Source organism: Aquarana catesbeiana, linkage group LG05, assembly GCF_042186555.1.
Source record: "Aquarana catesbeiana isolate 2022-GZ linkage group LG05, ASM4218655v1, whole genome shotgun sequence".
NCBI classification, from domain to species: domain Eukaryota; kingdom Metazoa; phylum Chordata; class Amphibia; order Anura; family Ranidae; genus Aquarana; species Aquarana catesbeiana.
In genome coordinates this window covers 29,074,760-29,100,403 of record NC_133328.1, presented here as the reverse complement: position 1 = coordinate 29,100,403, position 25,644 = coordinate 29,074,760, and the positions used below count along the sequence as shown (strand labels likewise).

The following is a 25,644-nucleotide window of genomic DNA, read 5'->3' as shown; positions in this document are numbered from 1 at the left end:
AATTTTTTAGATGTTCACGTCTCTGGCTGGGTTCACACTTGTGCGATGCGTGAACCAGCGTGATTCCTGTGCGGGTTTTCACATCACACCTACATTGACATCTGCGCACCACTGCGGGTGTCAATGTAAAGTTAATGACACCCCCAAATCATTTCACAGATCGCAGTGCGAACTATGTAATGGTGCAGGAATCGGATCGCATGGGTGTGACCGATTCCAGTGCGGACCAAATAAAGGGTCCTGTACCATTTTGGTGCAAATGCAATATGATTTAGGGCCAGTTCCCACTGCTGCGGTGTCCGAGATCGGATGTGATTCGCACCGCAGTGCAAAATCACATCCGATCTCTGTGCGATGCGATTTCAGCCATACAGATAGTATTGCTAAATTTGCATTGCCCTCGGACCAAACTCTTACAGGACCCTTTTTTTGGTCCACAGCAGAATCGGATTGCATGGGTGTTCACACCCATGCGATTCGATTACTGTCCGAGTTTGCAGATCGCACTGCGATATGCGAACTGATTTGGGGGTGTTGTTAACTTTTAGGCCCAGTTCACACTTGTGCGATGCCGGACATCGCACAGGCATCGCATGTTATTTGCAGCACACTGCCATTCACATTACATGCGATGTCTGTGCGGTGCGATATCAGCTGTACAGATAGTATGGCTGATATCGCACCGCATTCGGTGCAAACACGCACAGGACCCTTTTTTCTGTTCGGACCAGAATCGGATCGCATGTGTGTTCACACATATGCGATCCGATTCATGTCCGAACTGTCAGTTCGCAGTGCGATATGCAAGCTGATCTGGGGGTGTCCTTAACAATGTATTGACACTCCCCAGCGATTCGCATATGGCAGTGTGAACTGACATGCGAGTCGGTGCGATGCGGGAACCCGCAGTGGATTCGCAGTGTTCTCGCATCGCACCAGTTTATCAATTTTTATGTTTATCTATAATGAAATATATTTTATTTTAATTTATTAATAAATATTTATACTTGTATACTTTATTAAAATTATTTTTTTAATGATTATAAATGTATTTTGCATTTATATGAATGGTGTATAGCTGCATTACATATGTGCATTACATTCATTTACTATACACCATTCACATTTAAATAGGGACATGTATGATCTTTAAATATTGATAAAAACAATGTTTTTTTTATAATTAGGTTAATGTATATTGTGTAGGGGGAATTTATCTTTATTATTTTATTAATATGTTGGGGAATAATGTGTGCTGATTCGTGTTAAACTTTTGTATTTTATGGTTCCTCATACTGTAATCCCGCTATATCACACGAGATTACAATGAGAGGAGCCATTCTCAGGAGTTCCCGGCGTTTGTAGATCGCTCCTCAACTCAACATGAGAAGAGATCTACACACTTTCATAAACAGGCACTCAGAGGAGAGCGATCTCCTCTGAGAATGCCTGAGAACTGAAAAGCGGTATTTTACCGCACTTTCATAAAAGGACACCAAGGTGACACCAACCCTAGTGAAGCCACTGATGTGAGACTTTTGTTTCTAAGGTGTCTGAGTGACTATTGCTGACAGACTGTGAGCAGATTTTGTTAAACTCCCTAACGCGGCTTCTGTGTCATCTGATTGGCTTTTACAGTGGTCACATGAGCCCACCCCAAAGCCATGACTGAGAACTGTCAGAGACAACTAGGTCAGTATGTTGGCAGCTTGCTCTCAGTACACTCAACCTCATTGCACCGTGGACACATATGTGCAGTGGCTGGGCGTTAAAGCCTACCTTTCTTGTCTCTGCAAATATATGTGTTACATGGTTGACAAGAAGTTAAAATGGTCGTAAACCGCATCCAAATAAACGGGTCCCGGGCAGTTTAAGTCATAATGTGCTAGTAGATATCACATACTAGCACATTATGACAGACTTACCTGAAAACAAAGGCCTCCAGCGGTGCGCTGTCAGAAGATGCTTCCATCTTCACCTGGTCTTCTTTCTGGGTTCGCAGGCTTCGGATATCTGATTGGCCAAGCCAGTGATGACATCAGGCACGTGTGTGGGAGTCGCTGTTTACGGCACAGCTTTGAAGGAACGGTACCGGTATGCGGTTCCTTCAGAGAGCATGCGCCGGGGGCGTCACCGGCTGCAGTTAAAGTAAATATCTCCTAAACGGCACATGTTTAGGAGATATTTACAGAACCTGTTAGGTAGGCCTTACTATAGGTAAAAAAAAAATCATACATGGGGAGTTTATTCCCACTTTAACCATCCTCCTTTTAGCCCCTCCCACTGTTAGGCCCAGTCTGTCCATGCCCACCATTCGTCATGACGCTCGTAGCAGAACTTGTTTTTCAGCTGTATCCCGGGGTGGCTCACATCATGCTGCTTTAGAATTTTTAATTGTAAAGCCGGGCAAGCGATTTGTTATGGATATTGTCAGTGTACATAGATTACCTTTGACATGTGTTAGTAAAACTGTACATACTACTTCCGTGTATCCAAGTGTATATACCGCATTTTTTTCTGCATACGTCGGGCTTTTCATTTGGTGGTATATGAGAACTCCTGAAATTATTCTTATTATATATATCATTTTTTTTTTAATAAGAAAGGAAAACTGGCACAAAATAGTAAAAACATTTTTTTTTTTAATGTAGCTGTATAATTCTCGCTATTACCATGACCTACAACCAAAGAACAACCAAAATAAAATTCTCCTAACCCTGATGATCGCTGGGATATGACATAGGTTTGTGTTATTTGGTATTTGTAGTTGCGGTAGGGCCCAAAGAAAATAGTGTACATTTTGCTGAATAAAAAAAAACAAAAAAAAAAAAAAAAAACAAAAAAAACCTAAAAACACACTTACACCGATAATAAACGAAAAAAAATGTTTTATTTAAATCCTACTTAAAACACATTGACCATGACCTTGATCCTGAACATGACCTTTGGCCCTACCCTTGGCTCTAACCCTGACCTAGATCAAACCCTGAGCTACCTATTTTATATTTATTTTTTACTTTTACATTTTTTTTTTTTGCAATGTTTTTCTCTAGCAAGGAGAAAAAGTTACAATTATATAATGTATCCTGTATGTATACCATGTATCATATAATTTATCTTCTATATATCATAATGTATCCTATATGTATAAGCATATCCTGTACGCATACAATGTATCGTATAATATACTGCATCTTGTATTTAATACAATATATCTTTTTTATCCATTCAAGGGGGGGGGGGGGGAGAACACAGGGATGGACTTTACAGTAAGTGATAACCAATCAAAGGCTGTGATTGGTTACTGGCCCTCCCACTTCCCCATTGTTAGTAGGAGACCCCAAGCTGTTGGTGACAGCTCAGTTCTGTGCTGGGAGCATGCTGCGCTGTGCACTCTCAGCACCAACACAGTAGCGCAAATGTGTGGCCCCCTGGACAGCGACTTCAATGAGGCCACATGTGCATACGCTCGGCAGGAAGGTGTTCAGTATAGATTGCCTTTGTTTCCGATAGGAGTTCCTGTCTTATTTTGGGTTGCCCGTTAGGGCTCATTCACTTTAAAATGCATCCGTTAACGCATGCGCGTTGTGTTTTGCGTTGGCATGCATTTTACATGCGTTGTGTTTGTTTTTCATTTGTCTTGTTTATCTTACAGTGCTTTGCGTTTATGTGCATTTGAACCCGATGCATCGCACAGCACTGAGAAAAAAAAAAAAAAAAGTAGTGTATGTCGCACTTTTTTTCAGCCCTAAGCAAATACAATGCAAGGCTGATGTGAACTGCATTCATAGGGAACCATTATTTTTTGGATGCCATGTATTGGGCACTCACAAATGCCTCCCAAGTGCACCAGGTGTGAATGAACCCTAAAAAAGTGTGCTCTGTCAGTAAAAAAAGAAAAGAAAAAAAAAAAAGCAGGCTATTGGCAGCCCTGGTGCTCTCTATGCAGAGGTCTGACACACCCCCTGCTGAGTTAACTCTCCAATCATCAGAGCTCACCGTCCCTGCTGATTGGAGAGTTGGAACTTTAACTCAGCAGGGGGTGGGTGTTGGAACGCTACAGAGAGACCACTGCTTCCACATAGAGAGCAAGGGTCCTGTGTGGCTGGCAGGGAACAGGCTTTTCTACTCAGGCTGTGGCTGCTTTCTGAATACTGTATTACTTTGCGCCCTTTTGTTTTGATGCACCTGAAATGTATTTAGTTGATCTAATCTGAAAAGTAACCCCCCGTTCACATTGGTGCGATTTGACAGGTCAAAATCGCAGCCTATTGCTGGCAATGACACCGTCCCAATCAGTGCAAGGCCGACTTTGCGGCACCGGACTGATTTCCAAAAGTAGTTCCTGCGCTACTTTTGGTGACTTTGGAGGTGACTTCAATAGACATCTGTGCATGAACCCGCACAGATGTCTTTTAAGTCGCCCCCCCCCCCCCCCCAAAGTCGGACTGAAATGCTGCTTTGAAATCGTGCGAGTTCAGATTAAGCCACACGATTTCAAAGCCGAGTTCAATGTGAACGAGGGATGAAGGTAAGCTTTACAGGTGTATAAAAAGCACATCACGTATGTAGGGAACCTGAAGTCTGCCCTCAGGCTGGCCATTCACATAAGCAAGCAGTTGGACTGCGCATGCACAATCTGTTAAGCAAGTTTTCCCCTCTGGGCTAAAGAGCTGAACAAACCGACAAAGATGTACAAAATCATTGTCACCCAGAGCAAGCAAAGTGCAGTCTATATATACACATACACACACACACACACACACTTGCTGATGGCAATAGGTATATACAGTGCCTTGAAAAAGTATTCATACCCCTTGACATCTTCCACAATTTGTCATGTTACAACCAAAAATGTAAATGTATTTTATTGGGATTTTATGTGATAGACCAACACAAAGTGGCACATAATTGTGAAGTAGAAGGAAAATGATAAATGGTTTTCACATTTTTTTTACAAATAAATCTGTGAAAAGTGTGGTGTGCATTTGTATTCAGCCCCCTTTACTCTGATACCCCTACTCTAGTGGAACCAATTGCCTTCAGAAGTCACCTAATTAGTAAATAGAGTCCACCTGTGTGTAATTTAATCTCAGTATAAATACAGCTGTTCTGTGAAGCCCTCAGAGGTTTGTTAGAGAACCTTAGTGAACAAACAGCATCATGAAGGCCAAGGAACACACCAGACAGGTCAGGGATAAAGTTGTGGAGAAGTTTAATGCAGGGTTAGGTTATAAAAAAAATATCCCAAGCTTTGAACATCTCACAGAGCTCTGTTCAATCCTTCATCGGAAAATGGAAAGAGTATGGCACAACTGTAAACTACCAAGACATGGCCGTCCACCTAAACTGACAGGCCGGGCAAAGGGGAGGAGAGCATTCATCAGAGAAGAGCCAAGAGGTCCATGGTAACTCTGGAGGAGCTGCAGAGATCCACAGCTCAGGTGGGAGAATCTGTCCACAGGACAACTATTAGTCGTGCTCTCCACAAATCTGGCCTTTATGGAAGAGTGGCAAGAAGAAAGTCATTGTTGAGAGAAAGCCATAAGAAGTCCCATTTGCAGTTTGTGAGAAGCCATGTGGTAGACACAGCAAACATGTGGAAGAAGGTGCTCTGGTCAGATGAGACCAAAATTTAACTTTTTGGCCTAAAAGCAAAACACTATGTGTGGCGGAAAACTGACACTGCACATCACCCTGAACACACCATCCCCACTGTGAAACATGGTGGTGGCAGCATCATGTTGTGGGGATGCTTTTCTTCAGCAGGGACAGGGAAGCTGATCAGAGTTGATGGGAAGATGGATGGAGCCAAATACAGGGCAATCTTAGAAGAAAACCTGTTATTCCCTGTACACACGAGCGGACTGTCCATCAGAAAAAGTCAGACGGAAGCTTTTCATCCTATATACCGATCGTGTGTAGGCCTTTTTTTTTTTTTTTTTCGAAGAATCTGAAGGACCTAGAAATAGAACATGTTCTAAATCTTTCCGACGGACCCAATTCCTATAGGGAAAACCGATCGTCTGTATGCTGGTCCGACGGACCAAAAAAGACGCATGCTCTGAAGCAAATACGAGACGGAAGCTATTGGCTACTGGAGTTTGAACTTCCCTTTTCTAGTCAGGTCGTAAGTGTTGTAAGTCACCGCGTTCTGGCACCGTCGGACTTTGGGTTGACAGTGTGTAGGCAAGACCGCTTGAATGGAATTCCGTCGGAGAAACCGTTGGAGTTTATTATGATGGCTAAACCAATCGTGTGTATGTGGCATTAGAAGAAAACCTGTTAGAGTCTGGTTCACCTTCCAGCAGGACAACGACCCTAAACATACAGCCAGAGCTACAATGGAATGGTTTAGATCAAAGCATATTCATGTGTTAGAATGGCCCAGTCAAAGTCCAGACCTAAATCCAATTGAGAATCTGCGGCAAGACTTGAAAATTTCTGCTCATAGATGCTTTCCATCCAATCCAGTGGCGGTTGGTGCTCAAAATTTTCGGGGGGGTTTGCAAACAAACTGAAAAATTCTGAAGAAAAACTCCATCAATTGCAGAATCACTGTGCCCCATCAAACGCTCTCCCACTGTGCCCCATCGAATGCTGCCACTATGCACCCCCCCTGCATGCCCGGCACTTACCCTGTCTTGGTGGGGCAGCAGGTGACAGAGGCGAGCGATGTCCTTGATGTCTTCTTCTCCTGTCCTCTTGTGATTGAACGCCTGATAGGCATCCAATCACAGTGGCTGTTTTATCCAATCAGGTGAAGGGTAACAGACCCGAGCACCTGATTGGCAGAGAGGTGGTTCAGTGTTAGGAAAGCGAATATTCATTCGCTTTCCTAACACAGCTGGGTGAACTGCGAGCGCCAAGCATGCACTTGCTGTTTACCTTTTTTGATGCCTATTAGAGCCTATGGCTCTAATCAGGTGCTCCAACCCCCCCCCCCCGCTTTAATTCAGGCGCCCGAAAAGTGGGCGAGCGCCTGAATAGGGAGTGGCAGCGGCGGCTATGCATGAATCTATCTATTGGTGATAGAGGGGGTGGATGGAGAGAGGGGGCGGTGCCCGTGCGCCCTTATGGACGCACTGCCACTGATCCAATCTGACAGAGCTTGAGCTATTTTGCAAAGAAGAATGGGCAACAATTTCCCTCTCTAGATGTGCAAAGCCGGTAGAGACATCCCCAAAAAGACTTGCAGCTGTAATTGCAGTGAAAGGCGGTTCTACAAAGTATCGACTCAGAGGGGCTGAATACAAATGTACCCCACACTTTTCACATATTTATTTGTAAAACATTATGAAAACCATTTATCCTTCTCCTTCCACTTCACAATTATGTGACACACGTGTTGGTCTATCACATAAAATCCCAATAAAATATATTTTTGTTTTTGATTGTAAGATGACAAAATGTGGAAAATTTCATGGGGTATGAATACTTTCCCGAGTCACTGCACGTTGTAGTTTGCAAGTGGTTTACCAGGATCATTGTTAAAGATACCCGGTATCGATTGCCTGGCTTTCCCATGAGCCACTAGAATGCATTCTGAAGTGGCAAGAGGGGACGTCCGTTCCCCCCCGGTGTTTCTCAGGCTTACCATTGCCACCATTTCGCCCGAAAAACAATCCAATGGTGCGGCCGGCTGCTCCCATAAGCGATCAAAGAGTAGATACTGATCGCCTCTATGGCCTTGGAGGACCAGAGCAATGTCATGAGGTCAATTCCGGTCCAGGCTGAAAGTAAACCAGATTTTTTTTTGATCTTTGAATAAAAAAAAAAAAAAAAAAAAAAAAAATGGGGTGCAGAGGGACTGTGCTGGAATAGTTGCCCAACGCAGTCCCACCGGATCTGGTGCAATTGGACCTGTAACGTTATCCTACTACTCCAAAAATAATCCAGAAATGTCCACTACTTAACGGCTAAGTTCACTTTTTTTTTTCTAAATTCCAGCTCCCCTAATATAGCATTAATGTACTTCTTCTGCAAAAATTAAACAGCTTTCCATTAATTCTACACAGGATTACCTCACTCTCTTTGCTGTTTAAAAACACACTGCTCGATTAGTTCTGCCTTACTTCCTGGACAGACTTCCATTACGAAATCTGTTGGGTCGCCTAATCTGATGGAACAGGGTGTGTGCTAATGGGATCAGCTGGTCAACTCCTTCCTGTGTCATGAACTAAAGTCTGTCCAGGAAGTAAGGCAGAAGTAATCGAGCAGTGTGTTTAAACAGCTATGAAGAGAGTGAGGTAATCCTGTGTAGGATAAATGGAAAGCCGTTTTATTTTTGCAGAATAAGTACATTAATGCTATATTAGGGGAGCTGGAATTTAGAAAAAAAAAAAGTGAACAAAAGATGAACTTAGCCATTAAGTAGTGGACATTTATGGATTATTTTTGGAGTAGAGGGATAGTGTTACAGGTCCAATTACACCCGATGCGGTGAGACTGCGTTGGGCAACTATTCCAGCACAGTCCCTCTGCACACCAGATTTGTGTTCAGTGTGGCCAGTTCACACCACTGCATTGCGGTGGTGTGCGCTGAAAAAAAAAAAAAAAAAGGACGTGCAGTTACTCATTTTTTCCAGCGCAGCATATTCACTACACAGTGGCCAATAGAACTTTAGGAAATGTCACTATGGGGTTGATTTACTAAAACTGGAGAGTACAAAATCTGGTGCAACTGTCCATGGTAGCCAATCAGCTTCTAAGCCCCCCGTTCACACTGACTGCGGCTTCGAAATAGTGCAACTTCATCTGAAATCGCACAATTTCGAAGCCGCATGTCAGAGTGACTTGGAAGACATCTGTGAGGCTTCATGCACAGATATCTATGCAAGTTGCTCCCGAAATTGCCAAAAGTAGGTCAGGTCAAATCGCATAACAGGTCGCAGCCTATTGATGGCAATTGCACTGTTCAAATCGCTGCAACGCCGACTTTGTGGTGCTGCACCGATTTGAACAGTGCGATTGCCAGCAATAGGGTGTGGCTTGTCATGTGATTTGACCTGTCAAATTGCATGACAAGTCACTCCAATATGAACGGGGGCTAAGGCTCCATTCACACTAGCGCGTTTTTTGATGCATTTTGCATTTTGCAGAAATGCATGGGAATTTTTTAACATGGGTTCCTATGGAACATGTTCACATCAATGCTTTTTTGTATCTCTGCGTTTTTGGAAAGGGTCGGGGACTTTTTTTCATGCAAAAAGCAGCGTTTTGCATGTAATGGATTTCAATGGACAAGCATCAAAAACGCAAGTGCACCGTTTTTGCAGCGTTTTTGGTGCGTTTTTGGTGCGTTTTTGCCGTTTTTTTTGTTATTTTTTTTTTTTTGTAATTTTTTTTTAAGACTGTAAAAAAAAATGAAAAAAAAAAAAAAAAAAAAAAAAAAACGCAAAACGCAAATCGCGGCAAAAACGCTACAAAAACGCTGCTCAAAAACGTGCCAAGCATGAAAAAAAAACCTCCAAAAACGCTCAAAAGCAACATGCATAGGTGTGAATCGAGCCTAACTTCAGCTTGTTCAATTAAGCTTTGACAGAAAAACCTGGAAGCTGATTGGCCACCATGCACAGCTGGACCAGATTTTGCACCCTGCAGTTTGAGTAAATCAACCCGTGTGACATTTCAATAAAGTTCATAAAAAAAAAAAAAAAAGTGAAAGTGAATGCTGTGATGAGCTGGTATCAGTGCAATGCACAGCAGCCACTGCATTGCTGGTGTGACTGGACCCTTACAGTAGATATAGGAGTGCACTAAATCTACCTTTCCTCTGAAGCTTGATCTGCGTTTGGATCATGCTTCAGAGGCGCCTGACAGGCGGCAAGGAAGCAATATGGCACATTGATAATATAAAAAACCATTTGTTTAACAACTTGCCGACCAGCCGCCGCTATTTTTGGCTGTCCGCTTCCGCCTGATATTTGGCCCGCGTGTATGGCCCTTTAGAAGCACAGATTCTTAACCGCACACTAAATGAAAATAAATTATATATATATATATATATATATATATATATATATATATATGCAAGGCGGCTCTCCTGCGCAAAATCACATACCTGTACGTGCTTTTGCACGTCTGGGGCGTGCACGCGCAGCGCTGGCGACCTGCTGTGATTGGACAGAGCAGGAGCCAATCAGCAGGTCCAGTGGACGCGGTGTTCGCTGGGACCTGCCAAATCGCTTGGGGCGCAGGCAGAACGGCGGTCTGTGAGAAGGGAAGGTTGCGATCCTGTGTTCCTACAAAGCAGGAACATGAATCTCTGCCTTTGTCATAGTACAAGCACCTCCCCCATTGCCGCCAGTACAAGTAAAAAAAATAACAAAAAAATTCCATAAATCTATCCCATAGATTACATAGTTAGTCAGGTTGAAAAAAAGACACAAGTCCATCCAGTCCAACAAAAAAAAAAAAAAAAAAAAAAAAAAAAAAAAAAGAAGAAGGGATTGTAGACACTATAAATTTTGCGCAAACCAATCAATATACGCTTATTGGGATTTTTTTAAATCAAAAATATGTAGTAGAATACAGATTGGCCTAAATTGATGAAGAAGTGTGATTTCATTTTTTTTATTTTTTTATTGGATTTGTTTTATAGCAGAAAGTAAAAAAAAATAAAAATCTTTTATAGCTCAAAAAAAAAAAAAAAACCTGCAGAGGTGATTAAATACCACCAAAAGAAAGTTCTATTTGTGTGAAAAAAAGGACATCAATTTTTTATTTGGGTACAGCGTCGCATGACCGCTCAATTGTCAGTTAAAATAACGCAGTGCCGTATCGCAAAAAATGGCCTGGTCACCATGGGGGGGGGTAAATCTTCCGGAGGTCAAGTGGTTAAAGTAGATCTAAACTTCTCATGGGACCTTTAACACGTTAAAGTCAATTCAGCCATTTTCTTTAATCTGCAGGTTTCATTAAAGGAATACCGGGTGATCCCGCCATGGGGGTCCTAGCATAACACTTCCTGTTATGGGATGACAACGCTCTGCCTCCCAATTGTGCTCTTATGTTGTCACCCCGTCAAAAGGACTTTAGATAGAGACATTACAAAAGGCATGCTCCACTTTTGTCTCCATCAGGAAACCCGCCATGCACCATTCCTGAAGTTCATGCAAAGAGGCTGCAGGAGATCAGCAGAATGAAGGTGCAACACAGGATGTAATAAAAAGGTTAAAACCATTGCGATTAAAACAGACAACCGTTTATAATACACAGTGCAGTTAAGGTTCACATCTATTTTAGGCCTCATTCACATCTGCACTTTTCTTTTCGTGCGTTTTCGCACAATGGGCTGCCCTACACGCAACAATCACGCCAACAGAAACTCCCACGCTTTTTTTTTTTTTTTACGGCAAGACATAACGCACATTTGCCAGCCGCATCCGGAGTGCCATCCACACTTAGCCGTCATTCACATGTGTGACGTTATGCCATTTGACAGGCCCAAATCGCACCCTATTGTTGGCAATGGAACTGTACAAATTGGTGGCTTTGCGGTGCAGTGCCGATGTGAAAAAAAAAAAAAAAAAAAGTTCCTGCACTATTTTTTTGCGATTTCTGTTGCGACGTGCATGTCCCATGCACGTCGCAACTGAAATCGCATAAAAATAGTGCAGGAACTTTTTTTTTTTTAAGTCGCACAGATGTCAGCCAAGTCGCACTGACCCGCGGCTTTGAAAATCGTGCAAATTCACGTGAAGTCACGCGATCTCAAAGTCGGATTCCGTGTGAACGGAAGGCTTAATGGCGCCACGTGCCTTTTTCGTAATGTTTTGCGCATTCCTTGGAACGTGCAGCGGTGAATGGAGCGATAACGCACAGCAATCAGCAAAAAGGAAAATAAAAAAAAAAGGGGATAATAGGATCAGATCACCAAAACGCAATCATTTTATGCGAATGCTACACAAATACAATCGCCTAGCTTTCTGATTGGTCGCCACGGGCTGTTGCACGCCGCCATTGCCTCAAGTGCTCATTGAATAAACCGGATACGATAACAAGACATCATATGATAAATTAAGAGCAGGTGGACTATTAGAAACCATAGCTCAGCCCATGCAATCATTCCCCTCCCCCCCTCTATTTTTTTTGCAGAGGAAATCCCCCCCCTCCGGTTACCTGGATCAGCTTGAAATAAAGGGGAGCCACAGATGCACCAGCTGGGTATACGACAGCATTGAGGGGGACGTCACAGGAGATGGGATAAGACAGCCATTCGAATGGTTCCTGATCGCAGGGAGGAAGCACAGCTGTGTATCCTGTGCAACGTCAGCTGTGCATGGGATCTCTCCTCCTCTCCACCCCTCCTCTCAGCTAAAGCACACAGACACAGGAACCTGCTGCCCCAGTGCTACAGGATTCCCAGTAACCACACCAAACAAGCAGATCTGGGTGGAGTTGTCCTTTAACAATGGCTGTAGGCGGGGATACTGCACTCCCTGTGTCTACTACAGCCCATAAAAACAGCAGCTCCATCCTCCAGCCATAAAATAATTTATCAACCTCTGATAAGCTACTGGCAATCCACCACCCCACAGCACAAAAATAAAAAGCATGGCATGCAATGGATGAGGGCCGTAGACCGTTCCGGTGAGGAACCTTTGAAATCATTTTTGGATCTTGGGGAACCCCTGCTAAAACCCCCAAAATTGGAGGTCAATGGGAAAAATGTCCCTTATATAGGTGGCCAGTGGGAAGTATGCTACTTACATAGGTGGCCAGTAGGAAGATCGCCCCTTAGTTAGGTGGCCAGTAGGAAGATCGCCCCTTAGTTAGATGGCCAATGGGAAGTAGGCTTCTTACATAGGTGGCCAGTAGGAGGATTTCCACTTAGGTGGCCAGTGGAAAGAATGTGTCTTAGATAGGTGGCCAGTTCAAGGAATGTGTTTTAGGTAGGTGGCCAGTAGAAAGATTGCTCCTTACATAGGTGACCAGTAGGGTGATTGCCCCTTATGCCGCGTACACACGATCGGACTTTACGGCATACTTGGTCCGGCGTACCGGAGTCCGTCGGACAATTCGATCGTGTGTGGGCTCCAGCGGACTTTGTTTTCTCAAAAGTTTGACGGACTTAGATTTGAAACATGTTTTAAATCAATCCATCGAACTCGAGTCCGGTCGAAAAGTCCACTCGTCTGTATGCTAGTCCGACGGACAAAAAACGACGCTAGGGCAGCTATTGGCTACTGGCTGTGAACTTCCTTGTTTTAGTCCGGTCGTACGCCATCACGTAGGAATTCGAGGGACTTTGGTTGATCGTGTGTAGGCAAGTCCGTTCATTCGGAAAGTCAGTCGAAAAAAACGCCGGACAAAAGTCTGCCGTAAAGTCCGCTCGTGTGTACGCGGCATTAGTCAGGTGGCCAGTGGGAAGAATGCCCCTTACATAGGTGACCAGTAGGATGATTGCCCCTTAGGTGGCCAGTGGGAAGAATGCTCCTTACATAGGTGGCCAGTAGGATGATTTCCCCTTAGGTGGCCAGCGGGAATAATGCCCTTTACATAGGTGGCCGGTAAGAAGATTGCCCCTTAGTTAGGTGGCCAGTGGGAAGAATGCCCCTTACATAAGTGACCAGTAGGATGATTGCCCCTTAGTTAGATGCCCAGTGGGAACAATGCTCCTTACATAGGTGGCCAGTAGAATGATTGCCCCTTAGGTGGCCATCGGGAAGAATGCCCTTTACATAGGTGGCCGGTAAGAAGATTGCCCCGTAGTTAGGTGGCCAGTGAAAAGAATGTCTCTTAGATAGGTGGCCAGTAGGAAGATTTCCCCTTACATAAGTGGCCAGTAGGATGATTTCCCTTTAGTTAGGTGGCCAGTAGGAATATTGCCCCTTACATAGGTGGCCAGTGAAGATTGTCCCTTACATAGGTGGCCAGTGAGAAGATTGCCCCTTACATAGGTGGCCAGTAGGAAGATTGCCCCTTACATAGGTGGCAAGTAGGGTGATTGCTCCTTACATAGATGGCCAGTGAGAAGAATAACTCTTAGGTGGTCAGTGGAAATAATTCCCCTTACATAGGTGGCCAGTGGGAAGATTGGCGCTTACATAGGTGGCCAACAGAAAGATTGCCCCCTAGTTAGGTGGTCAGTGGGAAGAATGCCCATTACATAGGTGGCCAGTAGGAAGATTGTCCCTTACATGGGTGGCCAGTAGCAAGATTGCCCCTGTGGGAATAATTCCCCTTACATAGGTGGTCAGGGGGAAGAATGCTCCTTACACAGGTGACCAGTAGGATGATTGCCCCTTAGGTTGCCAGTGGGAAGAATGCCCCTTACATAGGTGGCCAGTGGGAAGATTGCCCCTTACATAGGTAGCCAGTGGTGGTCAGAATGCCACTCTTGCAAACAACCAAAAAAGATCCTTGGTGTCATGCTGATGGCTCTGCCAAGTGGCGTTGGTCCTAGAATTATGCTAGCACCATCAGGTGGGAGGTCAATCAGCCACAGCTCATGAAACACCTATCAACCTAGAGGAACCCTTCGATTCCACAGAACTCTGGTTGAGAATGGCTGGTCTACATCGCCCTATACGGGATTATCGAGATCGCATAAGTTTCCTTTTCCTGCGTTGAAGACCCATCAAACCCCAAACTCTGTCCCTTTAATTCATGACGGAATGTTGGCATCCTTTCGAAAAATACAATGTATCACTTGCAGAATGTTACAGCAAAGAGAATGATAAGAGATTTCTTCTTCCTACCCTGGTGCGGGGTCAATGGTGCTCCTCCTCAGCAGGTGCAGGGATGTCTTCCTCCCCACCTGTGCAAACTGGTGTCAGGTAACCAGAAGTGGCCAGGTGTCACCGGTGATGTCACGGAGACTACAGCTCCCTCCCTCCCTCCACAAGGTTCCTGTGAAGTCACATGGCCCTGAATGGCAGAGACGTCACTGACTACACAGAAAGGGATGGCTTGCATGTGCTCAGTGCAGGCGTATTGTTAGCCTACAGGGAGGGTATGGCCATTCAGAAGTATTCATGATCTCTCCCGGCTGGTTAACCCCTTAAAGTGGCTCTTAACTCCAACTGGATGACATTTAGTTTGCTGAAGCACTGCGTACCATCAACAACTGTCATTGTTTTCCATTGTTCAATTCAAATATTGGTTTCTTCCTTTATTCCTTTGTTTTGCATCTCAGTGCTGCTGATTTCCTGATTTAACCAGCTGGCAGAATCGCCGCCACTCTGCCCGTGATCAGTGTTGCCAACCTCACACAGCATTTTTTTACTTAAAAAACATGGAAAATTTACTGGTGGAACACATTTTGTACTGGAACGGGAAAAAAATTACATTAACCACTTCCGGACCGCCCGCCGTCCTTATACATCAGCGTCAGCCGCCGTCGTTATACGTCAGTACTTTGACCTTGTTAGGGCAGCAGATAGCCGCCATAACCTCGGTATTTTCTGAAACAGTGGGCGGTCCGCTTTAAGATAAAAGTGGTCTCTGTGGCGGATTCGCCGCAAGATCACTTTTGTCGGGAGAGGTGCCCACCCCCCTCCTGCCGTGTTCCGGTCATCGCCGTCGCTTACCGGAGCCAATGGTAGAGGCAGAGACGATCTGATCCTTTCCCCTCAGAGGCACTGTGTTGAGTGGAGAAATGATGGCCCCCACTTGACTCAATGATGTTGGATGATGGAAGCGACTTCAAAGGTCACTTCCTCCCAACAGCCTTAAAGGGGACTTTTTTTTTTTTTTTTTTCATTGAAAATTATTGCATTGAAGTGTAAATGGGAGATCTGAGGTCTTTTTGACCCCAAATCTCACATTAAAGAGGTCCTGTCATGCTTTTTTTTCTATTACAAGGGTTGTTTACAATCCTTGTAATAGGAATAAAAGTGATCCAAAAAACTTTTTTAAAGGGACAGTGTAAAAATAAAAAATAAAAAGTTAAATAAATAAGATTTTTTTTTAAAGTGTCCCTCCATGCGCATGCGCAGAAGCGAACGCATATGTAAGTCGCACCCACATATGTAAATGGTGTTCAAATCACACATGTGAGGTATTGCCGCTATCATTAAAGTGAGACCAATAATTCGAGCAAAAGTCCTCTTCTGTAACTGAAAACTGGTAACCTGTACAAATTCTTAAACGTCGCCTATGGGGATTTTTAAGGGTCAAAAGTTTGTCGCCATTCCAGGAGCGGGCGAAATTTTGAAGCCTGACATGTTGGGTATCAATTTACTCAGCGTAATATAATCCTTCACAATTAACCACTTAAGTACCGAGCCTCTTTCTGAGATTTGTTGTTTTTCTAGCAAAAAAAAAGTTTTTAACTTGTAATTACTTAGAACCCCCGAACAGTATATATATATATTTTTCAAACACCCTAGAAATCAAAATGGCGGTCGTTGCTTTCTGTCACACCGTATTTGCGCAGCGGTCTTACGAGCGCACTTTTTTTGGAAAAAAATACACTTTTTTTAGAATTAAAATATAAGACAACAGTAAAGTTAGCCCAATTTTTTTTTTATATTGTGAAAGATAATGTTAGGCTGACTAAATTGATACCCAACATGTGACGCTTCAAAATTGCGGCCGCTCGTGGAATGGCGACAAACTTTTACCCTTAAAAATCTCCATAGGCGATGTTTAAAAAATTCTACAGGTTGCATGTTTTGAGTTACAGAGGAGGTCTAGGGCTAGAATTATTGCTCTCGCTCTAACGATCGCGTTGATACTTCACATGTGTGGTTTGAACACCGTTTTCATATGCGGGCGCTGCTCACATATGCGTTTGCTTCTATACGCAAGCTCAGCGGGACGGGACACGTTTGAAATTTTTTTTTTTTTACCTTTTATTTTTACACTGGGCTTTTAAAAAAAAATGGTGTCACTTTTATTCCTATTACAAGAAATGTAAACATCCCTTTTAAAAGAAAAAAGCATGACAGGACCTCTTGAATATGAGATCTGGGGTCAAAAAGATCTCAGATCTCATACTTACACAAAAATGCAATAAAAAAATTCAAATGCAATGCTGTGGAGATGGGTGGGGGCCAACTACCCCTCACTTGTCTCCATACCTAACAGGGAGAAGGACCCGATCGCCTCCACTGCTGCCGGCGGCTCCGGTAAGCGGCGGAGGGCACCGGAGTGCGGCAGGAGGGGGGCCCCTCTCCCGCCGCCTATAAAAGTGATCTTGCGGCGAATCCGCCGCAGAGACCACTTTTATCTGAAAGCGGACCACCCGCTAAAGAAGCGGATACTGGGGTTATGGTAGCTAGCTGCTGCCATAACAACGATATCCCTCTTCAAAGTACCGATGTATAACGATGGTGGGCGGTCCGTAAGTGGTTAAAAAAAAATGGGCTAAATTTACTGTTTTTTTATTTTTTAATTCAAAAAAGTGTATTTTTTCCAAAGAACTAAAGTATGACCAGCGTTTCCAACCAGTAAGATGGCCGCCGTGTCCCATTCCGGGACGCGGTGGCCATCTTACTGGTTGGAAACGCTGGTCGTTTCCTTATGCCTGCTTGCAGGGGCGGACTGACCATTCGGGCTCTCGGGCACTGCCCGAGGGCCCCATGCCACTAAGGGGCCCCATCAGGGTTGCCAGCCTCAATAAAACCAGGGACAGTATGTAAAAATCTGTGTTTTTTTAAAAATCCCAAGATTATAGCTGCCCCACCTCTCCAGTACCTTTTCAGTGTGTGTATACTGTGTGTGTATATTGTGTGTCTCTGTGTGTATGTCTGTGTGTGTATACTGTGTGTGTATATTGTGTGTCTGTGTGTGTGTACAGGGGGTCCCCTAGTTACAAACATCCGACTTACAAACGACTCCTACTTACAAACGGAGGGAGACAACAGGAAGTGAGAGGAAATCTACCCCTAGGAAGGGAAATTCACTCCTGTAAGAGCTATTATGGCGAAAAGGTACCTCCACTGATGCTTTATCACCAAGGCTTGTTTCCACAACAACCCAAAATTTTCAAAATCCAATTGTTATTGGGACAGAAAGTGAGGTGAAATCTTCTGAACAGGGGCACAGACAGCAAAACAAATGTTACAGGGGTGTTAACCCTTCCCTATGCTATCCAAAAAGCTTAAAAATAGTTTTTTTGGCTGGAGCTACACTTAAAAAATGTACCTGTTCCGACTTACAAACAGATTCAACTTAAGAACAAACCTAAAGTCCCTAACTTGTTTGTAACCCGGGGACCCCCTGTATACTGTATGTGTGTGTGTGTATACTGTGTGGCCCCATAATCTATTGCCTGGGGGCCCCATAATCTCCTATTGCCTGGGGGCCCCATAATCGCCTATTGCCCAGGGGCCCCGTTATCTTCTCCTTTTGCCTGGGGGGCCCCATTATCTTCTCCTATTGCCCGGGGGCCCATAATCTCTTATTGCCCAGGGGCCCCATGAGTTGTCAGTCCACCCCTGCCTGCTTGCTTATTTACATCTCTTATGTGAGTGTATGAGCCTTTTATATTTAATAAAGTGTTTATTTGGATGCCTGCGCAATGAGCGTTCCCTTCTTTTGATCCCTGTGATTGCTAATGGTGATGCTGGAGTCCGTCCATTGATTTCCTGGTTAAGTGAAGATGGTCTCTTGAGCCCTGATATCCAATCCTGGGAAATGGATTAGAGCAATCTTGGTGAAGTGGATCTATCTTGTGCAGGAGGATCGTTGGTGTGATTTTATTCATCGCTTATATCCCTTTTATTAGGGTAAGAGTCAGTATTATTGGGTGCTGGTGGCGGCTGTTCTATCCGCTATTCCTTGATTCATCTTGTGATGGACTTTGGATCGCTTTTCAACACCCTATTAGTGATGAACTTTATTTTTAATGAGCGCTACACCTTCCTAACTAACTAATGCAGACTGCCCAGGTTCATACCTTCCAGAGAAGCAAAGGCCATTCAGCAAGAGTCCAGTAATGGGGGGTTCCTAGTCCAGGGAAGACCCCAGCAGGGTGACCCAGAATGGAGCCACATACTCCAGTAGGACTACATGCTGCAGCAGTTCTTCCTCTGTAAATCCCATGTGGAAGAGAGAGCCCTCCCTTGGTATTTATGTGGCTGGGGGCAGGACTCCGAAAGGCCGGGAAAGAGTGTAGACACAGGTAACCCCTTCCCATCCTGAGCAGCAAGAACCGTCTGCATAACTACACAGTGCAATTAATACAACAGCAGGAATGCATGCAACGACACCCCACAAGCACCTACAGTGAAAGCTCGTATTGCGAGTAACACAGTTAACGAGCGTTTCCCAATACGAGCACTGTATTGTTAAAAATCGTAGCTCGGTTTGCGAGTGTTGTCTCGCAAAATGAACACGATTCACAAAGCGGTGATGGGGGGGGGGGCGCCAGAGCCGAGCAGAGCCGAACGTCACGTTTATGCACGGAAAGGCCCGAGTACAGCACAGCTGACCTCGGCAAATCTCGGGTAGGAAGTCTTTCCGAGGTTTGCCGAGGTCCGCCGAAGTGTCCTCGGGCCTTTTTGCCTGTTTCCGAGGCTCTCCGGCGCCCCCCCGCCTCTGGCCGCATGCGGTATTGCATCCCATTGAAGTCAATGCGGAACAAATTATTTTCCTTTCCATTGACTTCAATGGGAAAACTCGCTTTGATATGCGAGTACTTTGGATTACGAGCATACTCCTGGAACGGATTATGCTCGTAATCTGAGGTTCCACTGTACTTACAAACATACCTCCCAACTTTTTGAAATAGGAACGATGGACACCTATTAGCAAAAGTATGTAGGCATAGAACACACCTACTGTCACGCCCCTTTAACCACTTCAGCCCCGGAAGCATTTATCCCCTTAATGACCAGGCTATTTTTTGCGATATGACACTGCGTCGCTTTAACTGACAATTGCGCGGTCGTGCGACATTGCACCCAAACAAAAATGATGTCCTTTTTTTCTTACAAATAGAGATTTCTTTTGGTGGTATTTGAACACCTCTGCAGTATTTATTTTTTGCGCTATAAACAAAAAAAAAGACAGACAATTTAAAAAAAAATTTATTTTTTTTTTACTTTTTTGTAGCAAGATCCCGGTGCCCAAAAGGCCTAATGGTGACCTCTAGAGTCAGGGAGAGCTGACATCCTTTCTTGTAAAGTGGGTCACCAGGCATGGTGGGTGTGATGCAAGAAGAATGATGGACGCCAGTCACTTTTTGAATGCAAACAAGAGATTTATTGTCTCTTAACAGAACTGGGGAGAGCGGGTTAGGGCCAGGACACCCTTAGATAGATGCAATGATAATTGGCAGACTCCTAGACCTCTATAGGTAGACACCTATACAGTGGAAGGCCTCCAGCCAGATAACACTTCTGTATAGGTAGGACCGCTGTCTCCTATGGCAACTAATCTTGTAACAGTCACTAATGGTAGTTGTACATAACTTTCGATAACACAGAACAGTCCTTTTACTTATCTCACAGTATCCCATTGTAGATCTTCACCTACTGAGCTCCTAGTCTCTCACTAGACTTCCAGATCCCAGTCACCACTAGATCCCCTGAGCTCTTCCACAGCTATCCTGCTGTATACTTGTCAAGCATCACCCCCCGCTATCCTGCTGGGTCCCTGGCTTGGCACTGGCTGATGCTTTCCCACTTCTTCACCGTCCCCGGCTGGTGAGAAGACTGCTATGGTACTTTCTTCAGCTTACTCACAGTAGTCTCCGGTAACCAGGTGGATGGTCCCTTTGTGGCGACAGTTTCCCCTCTACCTCCGACCACACTGGTTCTTCTTCCAGCAGAACCTTCACTACTCGGTTGGACTTCAATCCTGCAGTCCAAACCCTACGCTGCTTCTCCTGCTCCTGGATAGGCCTCAGGCAGCATAGCAGCCAGGTGTCCTGGGGATAGGCCTCAGGCTTCTGGCCTAGCAGCCCGGGCCAACATAACACACATCCACCCAGACAGCCATCCAGGTGGCACAGAACCCCGATCATCTGATTCCACCCAAATAAATAGGCTCTCCCAGCAGGCCAAGGGGCTTAAAGAAACCCCTGCCCATTGGCTGAGACACCCCATCCATTCATAATCTGTCCTTGCTTTTCCCTTGTCTATCTAATGTCACTGGCAACAATGCCATCTAGTGACAGAAGAGAAAAGTGCAGCAATTCCAGAATTAGGGTGGGAATCAGTGGACCTCTTAACAATTAGCCAGGACATTTACTACCTGGCAAACTAAATTTGTTATCAACACTGCCTAAACGCCAGGGTGCTACATTTTGCTATAATAAATACCCCCCCAAAAAAATGTAAAACAAATTTCTTCATCAGCTTAGGACTGCGACATTGCGGCGGACAGATCAGACACTTTTGACACTTTTTTGGGACCAGTGATATTTATACAGCAATCAGTGCTATAAAAAAGTACTGATTACTGTATAAATGACACTGGCAGGGAAGGGGTTAGCACTAGGGGGGCGATCAAGGGGTTAAGTGTTCCCTGGGAGATTTTTCTAACTGTGGGGGGAGGGGACTGACAGGGAGTACAGAGAGATCGCTGTTCCTAATCACTAGGAACAGACGATCACTCTGTACTCCCCTGACAGAATGGGAATCTGTTTGTTTACATTGACAGATCCCTGTTTTGGCCCTCAGTGGAGTGATCGCGGGTGGCCAACGGACATCGCAGCCACCGGCTACATGCATCGGCTCCAGCGCCGCACGTGCACCTCCAGCGCTGCACGTGCACCTCCAGCGCGCGCCCACTGTATCTATCGCACGAAGCGACGTACACCTATAGTGATTTGTTCAATAGAGTCGACCTGCCGTTGTATAACTATGACGGCTGGTCAGCAAGTGGTTAAAGGAGAAATATACAAAAAAATCATGAGTTAAACCAACAAGTGCTTTTTTGTTACCCCTGTTATTTCTTTATACTGGCTTTTGAAATTCACAAATGCAGCAATTCAGAAATTGGATGAAAGGTTTAGCACTGGAAAAACTTTTTGAAAGATAAAAAGTGCATTTTATATACAACTATATAGATCAGACCAAAATGAGGGACGAATGAGGAGAAAAGAGGGACAGAGGGACATTGTTCCAGATCAGGGACAGTCCCTCGAAATCAGGGACAGTTGGGAGCTATGCAGACCCCCTGGAAATTTCCCTCCGGGATTAATAAAGTGTTTTGAATCTGAAGACCTAACCAAATATTTATCACCTCCCGAGCAAACTTTCCCTTCCAGGGATTGGCTGAAGCATGATAAACATTCATAACTGGACATTTGATTCTCTCTGCCCTATATTCTGGAAGCTTCTCCCAGGTAGGAGAAATCAATCAACCAGCTTGGAAAGCCCTGACCAGACAAAAACAATAGATCACGGTTCCACTGACTACAGTGAAGCCAACAACCTAACTAGAGTAGGGCCCTACATATTCCTATAGCTCTGTAGCACCCTCCTACGTGCTAGAAGAGAGTATAGGTTTGGGGTTTTTCTGCTTACCAGGAAGACTGCCAGGTAAATTTAGATGCTCTCTGCCTACCAGGGAGCAGGGATCCATTGATGGGGTCTGCTCATGTTGTCTAAATGTTTCACACTGGTCCAATAGGACGGGGCTTACTGGACAGGGGGAGGAAACCTGACACATGAGAGCACAGGCATAGTTACAGCCCTGGCCTTTGGCAGAGGAAAGTGCCTCACTGCGTGCTGGGTGACTGTGTGTGTGTATATATATGTTTCTATATATATAAACATATATATATATATATATATATCTACAGTGGGGACGGAAAGTATTCAGACCCCCTTAAATTTTTCACTCTTTGTTATATTGCAGCCATTTGCTAAAATCATTTAAGTTCATTTTTTTCCTCATTAATGTACACACAGCACCCCATATTGACAGAAAAACACAGAATTGTTGACATTTTTGCAGATTTATTAAAAAAGAAATATATTCTATATATATATTTAGCATATATAATGTATATGCTAAAGGCACATGTGCTTGGGGCCTTCGGCTGGAAAGCGGGGTCTCGGAGGGAGGGGCGGCTGCCCCTCCTCTGGAGAAGCTGCTATTTGGCCTTAGGTGTCTGACTTGAGGGCCTGAGTCTGAGAATAGATACAAAGAGACGGGGAATATATATCTACACATACAGACTTTAAATGAGGTGCACAAGGGGAAGTGCACCTCCATCCCTAATCTGGATACAAAAATGGAAAGTTTGGGACTTTAACCACTTGCTTACTGGGCACTTAAACCCCCCTCCTGCCCAGACCAATTTCAGCTTTCAGTGCTCTCACATTTTGAATAACAATTAGTCATGCAACACTGTACCCAAATGATTTTTATGTCCTTTTTTTCATACAAATAGAGCTTTCTTTTGGTGGTATTTGATCAACTCTGGCTTTTTTTTTTTTTGCGCTATAAATAAAAAAAAAAAACTAATTTTTCTTTGTTTCTGTGATAAAATTTTGCAAATTAGTAATTTTTCTTCATAAATTTTGGTCACAATTTATACTGCTACATATCTTTGGTAAAAATAACCCAAATTAGTGGATATTATATGGTCTGTGTGAAAGTTTTATAGAGTCTAAAAGCTATGGTGCAAATCATAACAAATCGATCACATCTAATGTACTGGTGGCCTATCTCATTTCTTGAGACCCTAACAAGCTAGGAAAGCACAAATGCCACCAAATGACCCCTTTTTGGAACGTAGACATTCCAAGGAATTTAGTAAGAATCATGGTGAGTTATTTGAAGTTGTCATTTTTTCCCACAATTCTTTGCAAAATTAAGATTTTTTTTTCACAAAATTGTCATTGTAATAGCTTATTTCTCTCACATGGCATTTGCATACCACAAATGAAACCCCAAAATACATTCTGCTACTCCTCCTGAATATTACCATACCACATGTGTGGGACTTTTTCACTGCCTGGCCACATACTGAGGCCCAACATGCAGGGAGCACCATCAGGCGTTCAAGGAGCATAAATTACGCATCTAACTTGTTGACTACCTATTACATTTTTGCAGGACCTGGAGCACCAGGACAATGGAAATGCCCACAAAATTACCCCATTTTAGAATGCTAACACACAAAGTTGGGAAAAACACAGAGAAGAGTAACCTAGCGCCAGTGGTAGGTCACCCAGAGAATGTAACAAACATATAAAATAGATGTATAGCCTGTACCATTCATTCAAAAATTATTAATGCATATACAGGGATGAAACAGGAAACTAGAAACTACAATAAACATAATAGTAATATCCCGTGCTGCTAGACAAACTGTAATTGGTGAAAACAGATCATACCAGGAAGCAACATATAAAATGTCCAGCGCTCAGGCTATTGTTGGAAAACAAAATACAACAAGTATAAAAGTTTATGGTTTTTAATGAACCAATAATGAGCCAGTGGTTAGCAATAGTCCAAAGTAACAATATTTACTGCAAAAAAAACAGGTTCAGAGGCTCTGTTTAAAAACAAAAAAGCACACGATAAAAACTATTAAAAAATTACAGACTCTTGGTGATGTTGTAAGTGATCAAATAGACATCAAAAAGGTGACAGAGGCATCAAACAGCAGGAGGTTACCACCGGAGATCCATCTAATGAAAGTATACGGAGACTGCTGTGTAAAGTGTGAAAGCAAACATATGGGCTCAAAGCAGGTGAATGGAGGCAAGGTGGTGGAGATATGTCAAAGTACTCACAGGCAGGTAAGAGGGCTCAGAGCTGCCTCATATGGTGAAGACCTTGGCGCCATGAGGAATAACCGGGCTGAAGTAGAAATGAAGTGGCCGCCGTGTGGAGATGTGTAGCTCCGCCGTGCGGAGAACAGCCTGGCCGGAGCTGTGTGTCGATGGAGGATGACGTCAGCACAGGGGAGCCGCTGTAGCGTCTGAGAAGTAAAACGGAACCGCTGCTAGGCTGGGACGTGTCTCCACAGAGGTGAAGTCTCATCAGCGAGACCTGGTGACACTGCGCTGAGGTCGGAACTGACACTGAGAGGCCCTCTGACGGGGGAATTGGTGGCGGCAGGCTGATGGAGCTCACATCAGCCTGACCTGCCTGGGGAGATGGCCAACAGTCATATGAAAAAATGGATATTGCAATGGGTAAAAAAATATAATAAAAATAAAATAATTGAATCAATGGATGTAAAAGCGAAGCTGCCCCACCCAGATGGGGTAGTGAAGATGGAAAAAAAAAAAACCAAAAAAAAAAAAAAAGTGAATGGATGAAAAATCGCAGTGAAGAACTCAAGCTGGGGCCTCTGCCATGTAGGGGGGGGGGAGAGAGGTTGCCTTGACGACGCGTTTCGCGCATGAGCGCTTTGTCATAGTCAAGGAAAATAGGCAACTCGCAGGGTTTAAATAGGTAAGTGGGGATTAAGGGGAGGGGAAAGGGGAGGGGCTTAATGGGCAAAAAAAAAATGAAATAGGCACAGGGAAGAAACAAAGATCTCCAATGTTAACCCCCTCAGCTCCAAGCAATTTACCAATGGGTATACGTGCCTTACTTCACATAAAAGTATGAAAATAAACACAATATATAACCAAGGAACACATAGTTTATACTTCAACATAAAAACTTAACATTTTTCTATAAAAAACATAATCAAACATATTAAAAACCTATTAAAATATTAACCCAGAGATGATCTAAAAGGTATATATATAGACTCTCATTAAAATTACACAAAAC

The 25,644-nt window shown here is 44.0% G+C and overlaps 1 protein-coding gene across 3 annotated transcripts in view; it reads right to left on the bottom strand.

The window, feature by feature from the left end:
• ICA1 (islet cell autoantigen 1) overlaps positions 1–14,855 on the bottom strand; it is a 107,067-nt gene extending 92,212 nt beyond the window's left edge. For 2 of the 3 annotated variants that reach the window (XM_073629543.1, XM_073629545.1), the window contains exon 1: positions 12,124–12,371. The gene's annotated coding sequence lies outside the window, so the exon portion shown is untranslated. Of the gene's footprint in view, positions 1–12,123; positions 12,372–14,705 lie in introns of those variants that run through there. The other variant, XM_073629544.1, reaches the window with a different exon arrangement.
• Positions 14,856–25,644: the final 10,789 nt, after the last annotated feature.